Below are 17148 nucleotides of genomic sequence, written 5' to 3' on the forward strand. Positions count from 1 at the left end.
CTATAATTACTGTTGCTGGGATCTGTTTTTGCTCCATTAATACCTTCACCCCCCCCCAAGCCTGTTTCACCTTCATGACCAGGCCAAATTTTACAACTCTGACCAATGTCACTTTAGGGGGTAATAACTCTGGAACACTTCAACGGATCTCAGTGATTCAGAGATTGTTTTTTTTTTTTCATGACATATTGTACTTCATGTGAAAACAAAAAATGTGTCAAATTTAGCAATTTTCAAACTTTAAAAATGTTGTGCCCTTAAATCAGAGAATTATGTCACAAAAAATAGTTATTAAATAACATTTTCCATATGTCTAGCTTACATCAGCACAAATTTTGAAACATTTTTTTTTGTTTGGATCGATTAAAAGTTGATCAGCAATTTCTCACTTTTCCGACAAAATTTGCAAAACCATGTTTTTTAGGGACCACATCGCATTTGAAGTGACTTTTGGGGGCCTATATGACAGAAAATACCCAGAAGTGACACCATTATAAAAACTGCGCCCTTCAAGGTGCTCAAAACCACATTCAAGAAGTTTATTAACCCTTCAGGATCTTCACAGGAATTAATGGAATGTGGAAGGAAAAGTAAAACATTTAAACTTTTTTTTTTTTTCACAGAAATTTTGATTTAGATCCAAGTTTCTATATTTTCAAAAGGAAATAAGAGAAAATGTACCCCAGAATTTTTTGTGCAATTTCTTCTAAGCACACCAGTACCCTATCTGTGGGGGAAAACTACTGCTTGAGTGTCCCAGATGTGCTCGATTGGATTCAGGTCTGGGGAATGGGAAGGCCAGTCCATAGCATCAATGCCTTCATCATAAAGGAACTGCTGAAACATCGCCACATGAGGCCTTGCATTGTCATGCATCAGGAAGAGCCCAGGCCCACTGCACCTGCATATGGTCTTACAATGGGTCTGAGGATCTCATCCCGGTACCTAATGGTAGTCAGAGTACCTCCGGCTAGCACAGGGATGACTGTTCGGCCCTCCAAAGGTCTCCCCACATCATTACTGACCCACTGCCAAACTGGTCATGCTGGAGAATGTTGCAGGCACCAGAACCTGCTCTCATCCGTGAAAATCACGGGGCGTCAATGTCGAATCTGCCAATCTCCCTGAATAGTGTAGGGCTCTGATGAACTCAATGACTTTCTCATTGTGCCGAGGTCACCGCAGTTCAGGGGCCCTGCTGAAACGCAGCCTCAATGACCCACGGTAACCTCAATTAGGTCACCAATGGTCACTGATGGTGCAATCACAGCAGCTCAGTCCTCAGTGGTCTTCAGCCTGGATGGTTGCATCTTGGCACAGTCCAGGTTGAAAACTATCCCAGACATGGATTACGGGTGTGACACAGAACGACGGGTAGGTGAAGGATTTTTATTTTATTACAGAAGACTATAGCTTCAGTGGAATGGGCATTAGGTAAGTACTCTGCTCAAAACAATAAAAGGGAACACAAAAATCCCTCATCCTAGATATCACTGAATGAAATATTCCAGTTGTAAATCTTTATTCATTACATAGTGGAATGTGTTGAGAGCAATAAAACCTAAAAATGATCAACGTAAATCACAACTGATATCCCACAGAGGTCTGGAGTTGGAATGATGCTCAAAATCAAAGTGGAAAATGAAGTTACAGGCTGATCCAACTTCAGTGGAAATGCCTCAAGACAAGGAAATGATGCTCAGTTGTGTGTGTGGCCTCCACGTGCTTGTAGGATCTCCCTACGGCGCCTGGGCATGCTCCTGATGAGGCGGAGGATGGTCTCCTGAGCGATCTCCTCCCAAACCTGGACTGAAGCATCCGCCAACTCCTGGACAGTCTCTAGTGCAACGTGACGTTGGTGGATGGTGCAAGACTTGATGTCTCAGATGTGTTCAATCGGATTCAGGTCTGGGGAACGAGCGGGCCAGTCAAAAGCTTCAATGTCTTCATCTTGCAGGAACTGCTGACACACTCCAGCCACATGAGGTCTGGTAATGTCCTGCATTAGGAGGAACCCAGGGCCAACTACACCAGCATATTGTCTCACAAGGGGTCTGAGGATCTCATCTCGGTACCTAATGGCAGTCAGGCTACCTCTGGCGAGCACATAGAGGGCTGTGCGGCCCTCCAAAGAAATGCCACCCCACACCATTACTGACCCACTGCCAAACTGGTCATGCTGAAGGATCTTCACTGATCATAAAAACCTCGCTTATCTTCATTCCGCTCAAAGACTGAACCCTGGCCAGGCTCGCTGGGCCTTATTTTTTGCTCAATTTAATTTTGTTCTTCATTTTCATCCAGCTAATAAAAACGTTAAAGCTGATGCACGCTCTAGAGCGTTCCTGCCTCCCGGCTCCGAGGAAGAACCGCAACACATCATTGAGCCGTCTAAATTTGTGTCAGTGGCTGCAGTTAATCTTGCTCGCCTTCCTCCGGGTAAGACTCTTGTATCTAGCTCTGACAAGATTCGAGTTCTCCGCTGAGGTCACTCTTCTAAGTTGGAAAGCTAAGTTAAGAGGAAAACTCTGCAACTCATTTCTCGTTACTACTGGTGGCCCACCATGGGCAAAGATATCCAGGAATACGTTACTGCCTGTCCTTCGTGTGCCCGCTACAAGAATGCTAAGCATCTGCTCTCTCTGTCATGCTCCCACTCACCTCGCCGCTTGTAACCTGTGATATTCACTACTCACTGCTCTGTGGCGTCTCGGCACGTTCCTGCTCGTCCCCGGGCTTCCTCTCTCGCACGGCCGACTCCACCTCCTTCTTGGGCGCGCGCGCACTGAGTTCTGCGGCTCGCGTACGCTCGTTCCTCGCTGATCCTGGCCGCCCTTGCTTCTCCGCTTTGTGCTACTGGAGGACTCTGAACCAGAAGGTATGTCACCGCCTTCCTTCTCTGCCTGCCTCTTCCTCCCAGAGGTGACTGTTGATCATTTGTGTACTACTTGTGATTCTGGCTCCATGTCCTTCGGACATTCCTTCCTCCAGTCTGCTCCTGTGACCTTCTACCCTTCGTGTGCCTCCTTGTCTGGTTTCCCTAACTAGATCTCTCTCCTTTGTTTTCCTTTACAGTTCCACTCTCCTTGTGTCTCTGGGTCCTCCACGCTGCCTAGCCTTTATCTCTCCAGCCGTCTGTCAACATTCCTTTCCCGTCCTCGTGTCCCGTTCTTTTGTTCCTGCCCTTTTTATCTATATCCCTGCTCTGTCCGTTTCCCTGTATTCCAGCCTAGTCACCCCTTTCCTGTCTTATTCTTCAGGTACCAGCTACCGCGGCACTAGTCTCCCTTGGGCCTGCCCCAAATGCTCCCTGTATAGGGGGTGGGTCTCTGGGTCTACTCGCTCTGGGAAGGTTCGCTGTCGCGGTCCAGCGGGTTCACCTTTGGAGATCCTCTAGCAATCTCACAACTTCTTTCTGTTCTGTCTGTTTCCTGGCAGCACATCACGATGGATTTCATTACTGATCTTACTGTTTCTTCTGGCTATTCTGTCATCTGGGTAGTGGTGGATTGGTTCTCGAAGATGGCTCATTTTGTTCTGCTGCCTGGTCTTCCGTCGGCTTCTGAGCTCGCTGACCATTTTATACAGCACATCTTCCGTCTTCATGGATTTCCTCTCCACATTGTGTCTGACAGGGGTGTCCAGTTCACCTCCAAGTTTTGGAGAGCAGTTTGTAAATCTGTGCAAGTGAAATTGGACTTCTCTTCTGCATACCATCCTTAATACAATGGGCAAGTAGAGGACCAATCAAATCCTTACAGGATTCCTGCGTCACTTCGTCAATGTGCATCATGATGACTGGACTAAGTTGCTGCCTTGGGCAGAATTTTCATACAATAATCAAGTAAGTGAATCTACCGAAAAATCTCCTTTTCAGATTGTGTTTGGACTCCAACCCGGAATTCGTCTTCCCATCTCCGGGTCTTCAGGGGTTCCTGCAGCTGACACCTTTACTGGGGAATTCTCGTAGATATGGAGTGACACAAAAGTCGCCTTGGAGAAAGCCTCACAACGTATGAAGAGGCATGCGGAGAAGATATGTCTGGACGCTCCAATCTTTCGGCCTGGAGATAAGGCGTGACTTTCTTCCAGGTATATCCGTCTGAAGATGCCTTCATACAAACTGGGCCCCCGATTCATCGGTCCATTTGAAGTTTTGAAACAAATTAACGCAGTTTCATACAAATTGAAATTGTCTCCTTCTTTACGTGTGCCTAACTCTTTTCATGTTTCCCTTCTCAAACCAATAGTTTTGAGCTCCTTCTTTAAAGACTGAGGTTCCACTCCGAATCCCGTCAGTGAGGAGGATGTTTTTGAGGTAGAGAATATCTTGGCCACTAAGAGAGTAAGGCCGGCGTCACACTCAGCGTATAAAAATATGGTCCGTAATTTACGGCCGTAATACGCAGAAAAGTCCCCAAAATAGTGGTCCGTATCTCCTCCGTAGGCAGGGTGTGTCAGCGTATTTTGTGCATGGCATCCTCCCAGGGCCGGCTCCAGGTTTTTGTGGGCCCCGGGCGAAAGAGTCTCAGTGGGCCCCCCCTTTAACACATACCACGATTCATGATCGCATATAAACACAGCCATGTAGTATATAACACAGCCAACGTAGTATATAGCACAGCCACGTAGTATATAGCCCAGCCCACATATCATATAACACCCCATATAGTATATAGCACAGCCACATAGTATATAACACGGCCCACGTAGTTTATAGAACAGCCATGTAGTATACAGCACAGCCCACACAGTAGTATATAGCACAGCCCACACAGTAGTATATAGCACAGCCCACATAGTAGTATATAGCACAGCCCACACAATAGTATATAGCACAGCCCACACAGTAGTATATAGCACAGCCCACACAGTAGTATACAGCACTGCCCACACAGTAGTATACAGCACTGCCCACACAGTAGTATACAGCACTGCCCACATAGTAGTATATAGCACAGCCACACAGTAGTATACAGCACTGCCCACGTAGTAAATAGCAGCCCACGTAGTATATAACACTGCCAACGTAGTATATAACACTGCCCATGTAGTATATAACACTGCCCACATAGTATATAGCAGCCCAGGTAGTATATAGCAGCCCAGCCCACGTAGTATATAGCAGCCCATGTAGTATATAGCAGCCCATGTAGTATTTAGCAGGCCACGTAGTATATAGCAGCCCAGCCCACGTAGTATATAGCAGCCCATGTAGTATATAGCAGCCAACGTAGTATATAGCAGCCCACGTAGTATATAGCACAGCTCACGTAGTATATAGCAGCCCAGCCCACGTAGTATATAGCAGCCCACGTAGTATATAGCAGCCCAGCCCACGTAGTATATAGCAGCCCAAGTAGTATATAGCAGCCCACGTAGTATATAGCAGCCCAGCCCATGTAGTATATAGCAGCCCAGCCCACATAGTATATAGCAGCACACGTAGTATATAGCAGCCAAGCCCACGTAGTATATAGCATCGCAGCCCATGTAGTATATAGCAGCCCACGTAGTATATAGCAGCCCAGCCCACGTAGTATATAGCAGCCAACGTAGTATATAACACAGCCCAGCCAGTATATAAGAGCCCATACCTTGTCCTCCCAGCCAGGCTCTGCATCCCCCCACAATCCTTTGTTCCAGTCAGGTAGCAGGTGCTGCACACTTCCTGCTTGGGGACGCTCGGCTCATTCTCTGGGCACTGGACGGTCGGAAGTCACTCTGCTCTGTTCTGTGTATCCATGGCGATGGATTGTGGGCGGCTCTCCAGCAGCTGCAAAAGTCCCAGAGCTCCGTGCTGCCTCTGCCTCCTCTCTTCAATCGTGCACATTGGACCACAGATGCCTGCCTCAGGGGCCGCATGCGGGCAGCCTGCCCCTAACGCCAGCCCTGAATGGGCCCCTCTGTCTCGCCAGGGTCCCGGCAATTGCCCGGGTGCGCCTGGTGCTGACGCCGGCCCTGCATCCTCCGTATGTAATCCGTATGGCATCCGTACTGCGAGATTTTCTCGCAGGCTTGCAAAACCGACATACAGACATACAATGGATCCATGTTCTCAAAAAATCATAAAAACATATATACTGTTTATATATATATATATATATATATATATAATGTCATTGAGACACACACATATATATATATATATATATATATATATATATATATATATATATATATATATATTTATATTTACTTCAGCGCAATATAGCAGAAAGCCGGTAATTCAATTGCCGGCTTTTGCTATCTCCTTCCTAAACCCATCATGATATGAGACATGGTTTACATACAGTAAACCATCTCATATCCCCATTTTTTTTTGCATATTCCACACTACTAGTGTTAGTAGTGCGTATGTGCAAAATTTGGGCGCTCTAGCTATTTCCTATTAACTATTTCCAGGAAAGCTCCCACACTCGAGGTCATATGAAGACATCCAGCAGAGGGCGCATCACCGCAAATGAAGGTAACTATGGGTCATTGACCTACATTACCTTCATTCCCCGGGGTTTCACAGGCACTAGCACAGCTGCATTATAGCAGATCTCCTGCCTGTAAAATATTTTAACCCCTTCAGATGGATTTACATCGTGGGACGTTACAGATCATCGGAAGGCATGTATATTGTTGGTTTATTATTTTTCCTTTGTTACAGAGCGAGGGTCTTCAGGTGGATTGAGAGAGCAATAAAATATTAAAACAACCTGTGTGTTTATTTCATTAAAATAATTTTTAATAATGTGTGTGTGTGTGTTTTTTTTAACCATTTCATGCTATTGGATTAATAATGGATAGGTGTCAATAATTGACACCTCTCCATTATTAATCTGGCTTAATGTCACCTTACAATAGCAAGGTCACATTAACCCTTCATTACTCCGTATCCCACCGGTACACGGGAATGGGAAGAGAGTGGCCAAGTGCCAGAATAGGCGCATCTTCCAGATGTGCCTTTTCTGGGGTGGCTGGGGGCAGGTGTTATTAGCCGGGGGGGGGGGGGGGGCAATAACCATGGACCCTCTCCAGGCTATTAATATCTGCCCTCAGTCACTGGCTTTACTACTCTGGCGGAGAAAATTGCGCGGGAGCCCACACCAATTTTTTCCACCATTTAACCCTTAAATTTAATAGCTAGAGCACCCAAATTTTGCACATACACACTACTAACATTAGTAGTGTGGAATATGCAAAAAAAATGGGGATATGAGATGGTTTACTGTATGTAAACCATTTCTCATATCATGTCGGGTTTAGGAAGGAGATGGCAAAAGCCGGCAATTGAATTACCGGCTCTAAAGCTATCTAGCGCTGTATTAAATATTAATATAAATATACATATGTGTCTCAATGACATATATATATATATACCTATTCTATGTGTACACATTTATTCTAGATATTCTATTGTAAGCTGTCAGTGTGATTTTACTGTACACCAGCGCTGAATTGCCGACTTTTCTCTCTAACACCGCTGCGTATTTCTCGCAAGTCACACTGCTGATCCGTGTGTAATCTGTATTTTTCTGGCCCCCATAGACTTTCATTGGCGGATTTTTCTGCGCAATACTGTGACAAGCGCAGCATGCTGCGATTTTCTATGGCTGTAGAAGACCGTATAATACGGATCAGTAAAATACGGCTGATAGGAGCAGGGGCATAGAGAAGCATTGTACCGTATGCAATCCGTATTTTCTGCACCTCTCTTACGTCCGTAAAACTCGCTAGTGTGAGGCCGGCCTAAGGGGTAAGATCTATTATCTGGTGGATTGGAGAGGCTTTGGTCCTGAAGAGAGGTCATGGGAGCCTAAAGAGAATATCCGGGCTCCTCTTCTGAAAAGATTCTACGCAGGCTTGAAAAAGAGGGGGCATAAAGAGGGGGATACTCTTGCACCCGGTCCGGTCGCTGTACCTTTGCGGGGTCTCCGTCGGGACACCCGCTCTGTACTGGCTCCACGCTGTCAGGATGCAGCTTCTCCCCTCCTTCCTCTCCTGCTTCCTGGCGTGCAGCCAGCAGGTTCTCGGGCAGAGTGCTTAGGGCACGTGCGCGCTCGTCCCCGGTCTCTTAAAGAGACAGCGCGCATTTTTTAAAAATATGCTTCTGGCCAATGGCGTGTTATTCATTGCTATTTCTAGCTCCTCCACCATAGTGAGGGCACCGAAGCAACAAGTATCCACTGTTGCTTTCTTCCGGTTCCTGTCTGCATGTGCTCCTGTTTCTGAAGTGCTTTCTCTAGTACTCCGCTTATACTGTCTGTTTCCCCAGATCATCAGCTACCAGTTACCCGGCTATCCTGGACGACGACTGTTCTATCTACGGCAGTACCATTGGAACCAGCTTTTACCCGTACACCCGGTATCACCTGGTTAGCTTCACGTCTCCCGCTAACCCCACTTGTCCTATTGTCCCGCTGGGACAGCTGCCACGAGTTCGGGGTCTAACTGGAGGTAGCACCCGTGTCACCCAGGCTATCCAACTCTGTCCCTGTTCGAGGGGACTTACCACGGGTGTCTGGGGCTCACGTAGTCACGCCCCCTTCGGAGCCCCCGGACCGTGGTCCCGAGGTTCCACATTAAACCTAAATAAAAACGAATGTGAACTTCAACTTCTGTGCCTCCGTTTCCATTCGTTCCTCAGATTAACACCCCCCACCCCAAGGATTCATTCACTATAATGAGGCAGCAGAGTTACTCTTGACTTCATCTGGCTTCTGATCAGCATGGTACTTTTTTCCCCAGAGGTGCACAAAACTGGTCAATGGCACTTTTAGGCAGGCCTAAAAAGACAGATACCGCCAGATCATAGGCCAGACAATGTCCACAATGCCATCTGTTTCATTATAGGGAATCTTCTGCCGGGGGTTCTGTCTAAATCACGTACTTCATAGATTTTACACGGAAACCCCACTGTAAGCGCTCAGCGCAGGATAATGTGAGACGCGCCTTACTGCGATCTTTGGGAGGCAGAATTAACAAATCAACAGCAGATGAAGAATTGGATTTATTTTTTACGCCGTTCCTCTTGCGGTATAAGTGATTAGACTACTAATCTTCGGGTCAGTGCTATTACAGCGATACCAGATTTATATCAGGTTTTTAGATTTGCCTGCTGGAACACACTAATACACTTTTTTCTGCAAAAACAAGTTTTTGCATCACCATTTTTTTTTTTTTCAATATTTCTGCCGACAGTCATGTGAGGGGTTGTTTTTTGTGGGATGAGTTGACGTTTTTATTGGTACCATTTTCAGGCACATGACATTTTTTTCTATTCTGATTTTTGGAAGAAATTATTTAACCAAGAAACATGCAATAGATGTAAATGTTACATTATATGAAGAGTATTTGAAGGGAATCACCCAAAACTTGATGCATGTATATTTGCTAAATGAAATATTGGATAGACCAATCGGGAGAAGCACAGAAAACCAATCAGAGGAAACAACCCATTAAAAGGTCAAGTGGTAGAGATAGTTGATATGAAAAAACCTTTATTGATGTACAATAGGTAACATGGTGGCAAAGAAACAGCATGTATACATACATAATTATTTATATAACAAGTGAACCAAAAGGTCCTATGGGACCATAAGTTTTGCTGGACTAATATCAGAGAGCAAATATCCAGGTTAGTGTTAGAGTGCCCAACATATACAAAGAAACATTTTGAAATAGCAGTTATTGTATACAGTTATATGAAAAAGTTTGGGCACTCCTATTAATCTTAATGTTTTATAAAAATTGTTTTTTTTTGCAACAGCTATTTCAGTTTCATATATCTAATAACTGTTGGACACAGTAATGTATCTGCCTTGAAATGAGGTTTATTGTACTAACAGAAAATGTGCAATCTGCATTCAAACAAAATTTGACAGGTGCATAAGTATGGGCACCCCACCAGAAAAGTGACGTTCATATTTAGTAGATCCTCCTTTTGCAAAAATAACAGCCTCTAGTCTCTTCCTGTAGCTTTTAATGAGTTCCTGGATCCTGGATGAAGGTATTTTTGACCATTCCTCTTTACAAAACAATTCCAGTTCAGTTAAGTTTGATGGTCGCCGAGCATGGACAGCCCTCTTCAAATGATTCCACAGATGTTCAATGATATTCAGGTCTGGAGACTGGGATGGCCATTCCAGAACAGTGTAATTGTTCCTCTGCATGAATGCCTGAGTAGATTTGGATCAGTGTTTTGGATCATTGTCTTGCTGAAAGATCCATCTTCTGCGTAACTTCAACTTTGTCACTGATTCATGAACATTATTGTCAAGAATCTGCTGATACTGAGAGGAATCCATGCGTCCCTCAACTTTAACAAGATTCCCGATGCTGGCATTTGCCACACAGTCCCAAAGCATGATGGAACCTCCACCAAATTTTACTGTGGGTAGCAAGTGTTTTTCTTGGAATGCTGTGTTTTTTGGCCGCCATGCATAACGCCATTTTTGTATGACCAAACAACTCAATCTTGGTTTCATCAGTCCACAGGACCTTCTTCCAAAAAGAAATTATGTACCTGTATGCCTTGTTTTTTTTTTGCAGTTTTTGCGTGCCGAGCTGACGTTTTTAGTGATACCATTTTGGTGCAGATACGTTCTTTCGAACACCCATTATTGCATTTTAATGCAATGTCGCAGCGACCAAAAAAACGTAATTTTGACGTTTCAAATGTTTTTCTCGCTACGCCGTTTAGCAATCAGGTTAATCCTTTTTTTATTGATAGATCGGGCGATTCTGAATGCAACGATACCAAATATGTGTATATTTGATTTTATTTTTATAGTTTTATTTTGAATGGGGCGAAGAGAGATGATTTAAACTTTTATATTTTTTTTTATTTCAGATTTTAACCTCAAAAAAACCCTATCTACTCCATCCGTCAGTCCTACAGGGGAGAGGATATAATCCCCTACAATACACCCTAACACATACTGGTAGAATGCCCCTCATAAACCATATATAGACATATGTGATTTGTGATACCAAATAGCAGCTATAAGGGTGTATTGATATAAGTGAAAGTTACCCTAACAGCTACAAAAAATAAACCTAAAAGCTGATGCTACCTAGATGCGGAGGTTGGCACCCTAAGAGAAATAACGAGAATGGCGCCCCCGCTCGTGCGATGACTATCCCTGGTCTCCTACCTTCCCCCTATAAGAGATAGGTACAGAAACAGAAGGCCAGATGGCTGAGAATAACTTGTACAAATATGTGATATCAATAATATAGCACCTCTGGCCCTCCCCCACAGTGTGATGTAAGACCAAAGGATAGATATATTTACCAACTATAGCATCACTATATATATATAATAAATAGCAGATAGCAACTAGATGGGTATTTCCTGAAGGAACTACAGATAGTGCTTTGTAATGGTGCCCGGGCTGCCCCTGCAAGACTTTCACACTTGGGTGCCCCTCAGGCGCTGGTTTGGTGGGCGGGGCCCCTCAGGGGATGATTTGGTGGGCGGGGCCACTCTGTGTCCGATTTGGTAGACGGGACCACTCTGGGTCCGATTTGGTGGGCGGGGCCACTCTGGGTCAGATTTGGTGGGCGGGGCCACTCTGGGTCAGATTTGGTGGGCAGAGCACCTCTGGGTCAGATTTGGTGGGCAGGGCACCTCTGGGTCAGATTTGGTGGGCGGGGCACCTCTGGGTCACATTTGTTGGGCGGTCTCACTCTGGGTCACATTTGGTGGGCGGGGTCACTTTGGGTCACATTTGGTGGGCGGAGTCACTCTGGGTCCGATTTGGTGGGCGGGGTCACTCTGGGTCCAATTTGGTGGGCGGGGTCACTCTGGGTCCGATTTGGTGGGCGGGGTCACTCTGGGTCCGATTTGGTGGGCGGGGTCACTCTGGGTCCGATTTGGTGGGCGGGGTCACTCTGGGTCCGATTTGGTGGGCGGGGTCACTCTGGGTCCGATTTGGTGGGCGGGGCCCCTCAGGGGCCGATTTGGTGGGCGGGGCCCCTCAGGGGCCGATTTGGTGGGCGGGCCCCTCAGGGGCCGATTTGGTGGGCGGGGCCCCTCAGGGTCCGATTTGGTGGGCGGGGTCACTCTGGGTCCGATTTGCTGGGCAGGTCCCCTTAGGGTCCGATTTGGTGGGCGGGGTCACTCTGGGTCCGGTTTGGTGGGCGGGGCCCCTCAGGGTCCGATTTGGTGGGCGGGGCCCCTCAGGGTCCGATTTGGTGGGCGGGGCCCCTCAGGGTCCGATTTGGGGGGCAAGGCCCCTCAGGGTCCGATTTGGTGGGCAGGGCCCCTCAGGGACCGATTTGGTGGGCGGGGCCACTCTGGGTCCGATTTGGGGGGGCGGGGCCACTCGGTGCACTTACTTTTCACACACGCGATTGGGGGCGCACTTACTTTTCACATACGGGATGAGAAGGTGTCATAGTCACTTTATTCTGATGTTTGACTTTTATAAATGATCATGTCCTAAAATGCACACCATACATTTGCATAGCTGCCATCTTTGGAAGGTCAAGTTGGGGGGTAATGGAAAGTTCGCCATTGTTTCCTATGGGAAATTATTTTTTTAAAATGCAATTTAAAAAAAAAAACTACAAATCGGATCGACACGAAAAATACTTAGCACACCTCTCGTGGACGCTGGCTTCGAAGTGACGCCTCACTGGAGTCTGTGCGGGCAGCGGTTCGGGCCGCATTAATTGCAGAAAAAGCTGAATAAGTTTACCACGTTCGGATTACAATAATAATACTAGATGGGTATTTCCTGAAGGAACTACAGATAGTGCTTTGGAATGGTGCCCGGGCTGCCCCTGCAAGACTTTCACACTTGGGTGCCCTTCAGGCGCTGATTTGGTGGGTGGGGCCCCTCAGTGTCCGATTTGGTGGGCGGGGCCCCTCAGGGTCCGATTTGGTGGGCGGGGCCCCTCAGGGTCCGATTTGGTGGACGGTGCCCCTCAGGGTCCGATTTGGTGGGCGGGGCCCCTCAGGGTCCGATTTGGTGGGCGTGGTCACTCTGGGTCCGATTTGGTGGGCGGGGTCACTCTGGGTCCGATTTGGTGGGCGGGGTCACTCTGGGTCCGATTTGGTGGGCGGGGTCACTCTGGGTCCGATTTGGTGGACGGGGTCACTCTGGGTCCGATTTGGTGGGCGGGGTCACTCTGGGTCTGATTTGGTGGGCGGGGTCACTCTGGGTCCGATTTGGTGGGCGGGGTCACTCTGGGTCCGATTTGGTGGGCGGGGTCACTCTGGGTCCGATTTGGTGGGCGGGGTCACTCTGGGTCCGATTTGGTGGGCGGGGTCACTCCGGGTCCGATTTGGTGGGCGGTCACTCCGGGTCCGATTTGGTGGGCGGGGCCACTCCGGGTCCGATTTGGTGGGCGGGGCCACTCCGGGTCCGATTTGGTGGGCGGGGTCACTCCGGGTCCGATTTGGTGGGCGGGGCCACTCCGGGTCCGATTTGGTGGGCGGGGTCACTCCGGGTCCGATTTGGTGGGCGGGGTCACTCCGGGTCCGATTTGGTGGGCGGGGTCACTCTGGGTCCTATTTGGTGGGCGGGGTCACTCTGGGTCCGATTTGGTGGGCGGGGTCACTCTGGGTCCGATTTGGTGGGCGGGGTCTCTCTGGGTCCGATTTGGTGGGCGGGGTCACTCTGGGTCCGATTTGGTGGGCGGGGTCACTCTGGGTCCGATTTGGTGGGCGGGGCCACTCTGGGTCAGATTTGGTGGGCGGGGCCACTCTGGGTCAGATTTGGTGGGCGGGGCCACTCTGGGTCAGATTTGGTGGGCGGGGCCACTCTGGGTCAGATTTGGTGGGCGGGGTTACTCTGGGTCAGATTTGGTGGGCGGGGTCACTCTGGGTCCAATTTGGGGGGCGGGGCCACTCGGGGTCCGATTCGGGGGTCCGGGTCACTCGGGGTCCGATTCGGGGGCGGGGTCACTCAGGGTCCGATTTGGGGGGCGGGGGCGCACTTACTTTTTCACACACGGGACCAGGGTGCACTTACTTTTCACCCACGGGATCGGGGGTGCACTTACTTTTCACCCACGGGATCGGGGGTGCACTTACTTTTCACCCACGGGACCGGGGGTGCACTTACTTTTCACCCACGGGACCGGGGGTGCACTTACTTTTCACCCACAGGACCGGGGGTGCACTTACTTTTCACCCACGGGACCGGGGGTGCACTTACTTTTCACCCACGGGACCGGGTGTGCACTTACTTTTCACCCACGGGACCGGGGGTGCACTTACTTTTCACCCACGGGACCGGGGGTGCACTTACTTTTCACCCACGGGACCGGGGGTGCACTTACTTTTCACCCACGGGTACGGGGGTGCACTTACTTTTCACCCACGAGTCCGGGGGTGCACTTACTTTTCACACACGGGATCGGGGTGCAATACTTTTCACCCACGGGAGCGGGGGTGCACTTACTTTTCACCCATGGGACTGGGGGTGCACTTACTTTTCACCCACGGGACCTGGGGTGCACTTACTTTTCACACCCGGGATCGGGGGTGCACTTACTTTTCACACACGGGAACGGGGGTGCACTTACTTTTCTCTCACGGGAACGGGGGTGCACTTACTTTTCACCCACGGGACCGGGGGTGCACTTACTTTTCACCCACGGGACCGGGGGTGCAATTACTTTTCACCCACGGGACCAGGGGTGCACTTACTTTTCACTCACGGGACCGGAGGTGCACTTACTTTTCACCCACGGGACCGGGGGTGCACTTACTTTTCACCCATGGACCGGGAGTGCACTTACTTTTCACACATGGGGGGGTGCACTTACTTTTCACCCACGGGACAGGGGGTGCACTTACTTTTCACCCATGGGACTGGGGTGCACTTATTTTTCACACACCGGACCGGGGGTGCACTTACTTTTCACCCACGGGACCGGGGGTGCACTTACTTTTCACACCCGGGACCAGGGATGCACTTACTTTTCACACACGGGATCGGGGTGCACTTACTTTTCACCCACGGGACCGAGGGTGCCCTTATTTTTCACACACGGGACCGGGGGTGCACTTACTTTTCAACCACGGGACCGGGGGTGCACTTACTTTTCACACCCGGGACCAGGGATGCACTTACTTTTCACACACGGGACCGGGGTGCACTTACTTTTCACCCACGGGACCGAGGGTGCACTTACTTTTCACTTACGGGACCTGGGGTGCGCTTACTTTTCACACTCAGGACCGGGGGTGCACTTACTTTTCACAAACGGGATAGGGGTGCACTTACTTTTCACACAAGGGACCGGGGGTGCACTTACTTTTCACACACATGGGACCGGGGTGCACTTACTTTTCACACCAGGAACGGGGGTGCACTTACTTTTCACACACGGGACTGGGGGTGCACTTACTTTTCACAGACGGGATCGGGGGTGCACTGGGCACCTCAGGGTCAGATTTGGTGTGCGGGTCACTTTAAGAGCTGATATTATCTGGCAAAACTGTGTCCTGGTGGGGTCATGTAGAGTTCGTAGGCGTTGTCATAGTAACTGGGTCTGGCTTCGCATATCAATGAGCTGATCAGCCAGGTGGCAGTTGGCAGTTATTTTTTAAATTGTAATCAGCCATTATACCTTATGGCTAAATTTCCCTATTGAAATGCATTGGCAATGCATTCCAATGAGAGAAAAACAATTTTCAAACGTTAATTGCGCCAAAACTACACATCCGATCGACACGAAAAATACTTAGCACACCTCTCATGGACGCTGGCTTCGAAATGACACCTCACTGGAGTCTGTGCGTGCAGCGGTTCGGGCCGCATTAATTGCGGAAAAAAGCCTAATAATAATAAGAATAAAAAGAAGAATAAGAAGTTGTCTACGGGGGAATAACAATATAGTGCTTTTTACAAAAGCACTATAACTAGATGGGTATTTCCTGAAGGAACTACAGATAGTGCTTTGGAATGGTGCCCGGGCTGCCCCTGCAAGGCTTTCACACTTGAGTGCCCCTCAGGTGCCCGTTTGGTGGTTGGGGCCCCTCAGGGGCCGATTTGGTGGGCGGTGTCAATCTGGGTCCGATTTGGTGGGCGGGGGTCACTCTGGGTCCGATTTGGTGGGCGGGGTCACTCTGGGTCCGATTTTTTGGGCGGGGTCACTCTGGGTCCGATTTGGTGGGCGGGGCACCTCAGGGTCCGATTTGGTGGGCGGGGCCCCTCAGGGTCCCATTTGGTGGGCGGGGCCCCTCAGGGTCCGATTTGGTGGTTGGGGCCCCTCATCATCCAATTTGGTGGGCGGGGCCCCTCAGAGTCCGATTTGGTGGGTGGGGCCCCTCAGCGTCCGATTTGGTGGGTGGGGCCCCTCAGGGTCCGAATTGGTGGGCGGGGCCCCCTCTGGGTCTGATTTGGTGGGCTGGGCACCTCAGGGTCAGACTTGGTGTGCGGGTCACTTTAAGAGCTGATATTATCTGGCAAAACTGTGTCCTGGTGGGGTCATGTAGAGTTCGTATGCGTTGGCATAGTAACTGGGTCTGACTGCGCATATCAATGAGCTAATCAGCCAGGTGGCAGTTATTTTGAAATTGCCTCAGAAATCAGCTATTATACCCTATTGGAACAATTTCCCCATTGAAATGCATTGAGACAAAATTTTCAAACGCATATTGCGCCAAAACTACAAATCGGATCGACACGAAAAATACTTAGCACACCTCTTGGGGACGCTGGCTTCGAAATGACATCTCACTGGAGTCTGTGCGTGCAGCGGTTCGGGCCGCATTAATTGCGGAAAATAGCCTAAAAATAATAAGTTAACCACGTTCGGATTACAATATTAATACTAGATGGGTATTTCCTGAAGGAACTACAGATAGTGCTTTGGAATGGTGCCCGGGCTGCCCCTGCAAGACTTTCACAGTTGGGTGCCCTTCAGGCGCTGATTTGGTGGGTGGGGCCCCTCAGTGTCCGATTTGGTGGGCGGGGCCCCTCAGGGTCCGATTTGGTGGGCGGGGCCCCTCAGGGTCCGATTTGGTGGACGGTGCCCCTCAGGGTCCGATTTGGTGGGCGGGGCCCCTCAGGGTCCGATTTGGTGGGCGTGGTCACTCTGGGTCCGATTTGGTGGGCGGGGTCACTCTGGGTCCGATTTGGTGGGCGGGGTCACTCTGGGTCCGATTTGGTGGGCGGGGTCACTCTGGGTCCGATT

At 49.2% G+C, this 17148-nt stretch overlaps 1 protein-coding gene across 3 annotated transcripts in view; it reads right to left on the reverse strand.

Moving 5' to 3' along the window:
• Positions 1 to 17148, reverse strand: part of SCRN2 (secernin 2) — a 169316-nt gene that overhangs the window by 25465 nt on the left and 126703 nt on the right. The gene's annotated exons all lie outside the window — the stretch shown is intronic.

The sequence above is a fragment of the Ranitomeya imitator genome, chromosome 2 (assembly GCF_032444005.1).
Source record: "Ranitomeya imitator isolate aRanImi1 chromosome 2, aRanImi1.pri, whole genome shotgun sequence".
Lineage (NCBI taxonomy): Eukaryota > Metazoa > Chordata > Amphibia > Anura > Dendrobatidae > Ranitomeya > Ranitomeya imitator.